This window comes from Dipodomys spectabilis, unplaced genomic scaffold, assembly GCF_019054845.1.
Source record: "Dipodomys spectabilis isolate Male_0828 unplaced genomic scaffold, ASM1905484v1 ptg000458l, whole genome shotgun sequence".
In the NCBI taxonomy this organism is placed as follows: Eukaryota; Metazoa; Chordata; class Mammalia; order Rodentia; family Heteromyidae; genus Dipodomys; species Dipodomys spectabilis.
Window position 1 is genome coordinate 1,047,858 of NW_024871135.1, and position 3,210 is coordinate 1,051,067.

General features: G+C 35.1%; 1 non-coding gene across 1 annotated transcript; it reads left to right on the plus strand.

Annotated features, from left to right (window-relative positions):
• Positions 1-355: 355 nt before the first annotated feature.
• On the plus strand, positions 356-461 carry LOC122098105. Its single transcript, XR_006145664.1, has one exon. It is a non-coding gene; the product is annotated as a U6 spliceosomal RNA (small nuclear RNA).
• The last annotated feature ends 2,749 nt before the right edge of the window (positions 462-3,210 follow it).

Sequence of the window (3,210 nt, forward strand, 5' to 3'; positions counted from 1 at the left end):
TACCTTATCGAAAAAATTTATGACCTACCAGTCTTAATTTTGCATATATAAGCAAATCCCAAAATGAAACATATTTAAATCATTAAAACTTTTAACAAACCTTAACATTTGCTGCAATGATCATTATGACAGGTGCCTTGTGTAGAATAATTGAATTCCTCCTCCTACACATCTCATGAACAACAAATATCTGGAATTATTTTGTATTTGTCATGTCAATATTGACTTTATTCTTAAATGTGTGCTTATGTAAGAAATACATGGTTGCAAAATTTCACAATTTTTTGAACTTACTTTTTGTTGAATTGTCTAGTTTAAGACAATCAATTACAATTTATATATAAAAAAATGTTCTGTGCTCAATTTGTCTGCACATACACTAAAATTGGAACATACAGAGAAGATTAGCATGGTCCCTGCACAAGGATGACACGCAAATTAATGAATCATTCCATATTTTTACACCAACAGATGCTGGATGGGATGTGGCCAGAAGCCTACTGCACTCTTGGTGGGAGTGTAAACTTGTTCATACATTTTGGAAAGCGGTTTGGAGCTTCCTCAAAAGACTCCACATAGAGCTCCCCTATTACACAGCAATCCCACTTTCGGGAATTCACCCAAATGATCACAAATAAGTCCATACTAAAACTACCACCACAACAACGTTTATTGTAGCATTATTTGCCATAGCTAAGATACGGAACCAACCCCGATGCCCCTCAGTAGAAGAATGGATCAAGAAAACGTTCTGTGTGTGTGTGTGTGTGTGTGTGTGTGTGTGTGTGTGAATGTACACTTACACAACCACTTTGGAAAGCAATCTGGTGAGTCCTCAGAAAGCTAATTATTGACCTTCCTTATGGCTCACTCATACCACTTCTAGGCATCTATTCTGAACAACAGGTACCAATATTCAAGGATACATGCACCTCCATGTTTATTGCAGCACTATTCACAATATACAGGATATGAAAACAACCCATATGTCCCACCAGAGATGAATAGATCCAAAAACTGTGGTAACTATACACAACGGAATATGTTCCAGCCATTAGAAAGACAAAATAATGGCATTAGCAGGGAAATCAATCAAGCTACAGGAAATCATGTTGAGCGAGGTAAGACAAAAGCAAAGAGACAAACAGCACATGGTCTCCATGGTTAGTGGATGTTAAATCCAAAATGTAAGGTGATACAACAAAATTAACAACACTTAAGAAACCAAGGACTTCTACTCATCTGGTCGAATCACTACTAAATATCCTCATTCTGCTGATCATATTTGCACACTGAAGGGAAACCAGGAAGACGACACAGAACTAGAGGGAATCAGGAAACTACATACAACAGTGGGATCCATCAGCTGCACTGGACATTGACCAAAATGAACTAAGCAACTCAATGTCACTGAAGGGAAGGAGGGAACAAGTGGGAAAGAGGGAACAGCAGACACTACACAAAACAAAAGAAATATACATATTTCAAAACAAAAAACTATACATATGGAGGAAATAACTCTATTGCAAAGCTCATAGAACTCATAAGTATTGTAAACCATGATAGACAATTTGCTCCATCAAAGTTAGAATGTGTTTGTGACTTTAACTAAGCATCACTATCCCACAATATTGTGAAATATGGGAAATTATGTAATCATTTAATCACAATAAAAACATTTGAAAAAATGATGAAGGTGGAAAACTAAGTTGCTCTAAAAAACAAAAAAGGAAAATGTTCTGTGTGTATATGTGTGTACACACACACATATACTATATATATACATATATATGTGTATATATATTAATTCTATGCCTCCATCAGAAAGAATGACATCGCCCAATTTTTAGGAAATGGAAAGACTTGGAAAAAAATTATATTAACTGATGTAAGCCAAGTCCAAAGAAAGATAGGTCCCATGCTATCCCTTATTTACAATGACTAGTATATGTCTGGGATAAGCAGAAAAGTTGAAAAGCTATGTGTATATGACTACATAAGTAGATGTTAAGCTAAATGACCCCCAAGATAGAGACACAAGTGTTTTTTTCTTTCTTGCTGTTGTTTCTCACATATTTATAATGTGCAACGTGATTTCTTTTTTTTTTTTTATGTGTTCCTTCCCAACAATATAACCCCTGTTTTCACTTTACTTGATGTTGGTGCACCTGCATCTTGTATATACACTTCTCTAATTTGGGGAAAGAAAGGGACAAAACGGCATGCTTAAATAGGAATACAGTTTGACCCATTGTATAACAATAGATGCACAAGACAATATTTTGAAGAACGAATTTTACAATTTAGGCTGGGGACATTGGGTGGGGCTTGGAGGTGTGAGGAGTGTACTTGTGGAGGTGGAAGGGAAGGAATGGTGGGGGAAAAACAAAGGAGGAGGTAACAATGCTTGATAGGAAATGTACTTATTACTTTGCTCATGTAACTATAACCATTCTATACAGTATTTTTACAACAAAAAATGTATAAAAATGTTTTGAGATGGAAGAGTTTATTTTGCCTATTTTACCCAAATAATATCGTTAACAAATAAATTAATGCAAAACACTGATATGAAGATATTTTGAAAAAGTGAGTGTGTGTGCATTCCTGCGTGTTGGCATGCTCAGAGTTTGAAATCAGGGCTTCAAGGTCTCGCTATGTCTTTCTCTCTAGATTGGTGAGCTACTATATGAGCTACATCTCCACTCCTGGCCCTTTGTTAGTTCATTAAAATTTTTGAAAAATAATCTCATGAATTTATTTTGCCCTGATTGTCTTCCAAATGTTATCCACAGATCTCAGGCCCCTGAGTAGGTATCCCGAGTAGTTAGGATTACAGGTGTGACAAACCAGCACAAGGCTTTCAGAATAATTTTGAAAGTAGAAGAAAATTTACTTCACAGTGGCCTGTTTTATCATTTCCTAGTTTTAAAGCATTTTGGAGTGATTATATGTGATTTTTTTCATTCTTGAATTCTTAAAATACAGTAAGTGATGATATTTAAAAGATTTAGTACTTTTTAAAAACGATACTGGAACTTTAAATAAAAAATAAAATAAAATATATGAGAGCAGCGATACAGGAGATGCGACTGGGGGAAATACTGTAGTATCGTAGAGTAGAAGAGCTGTGGAAAGGAGTAATTTTACATTAACATAGCAAGTAATAAACTAGCTTACAGCTTTTCAGCCTCATGTCATTAAAAATTT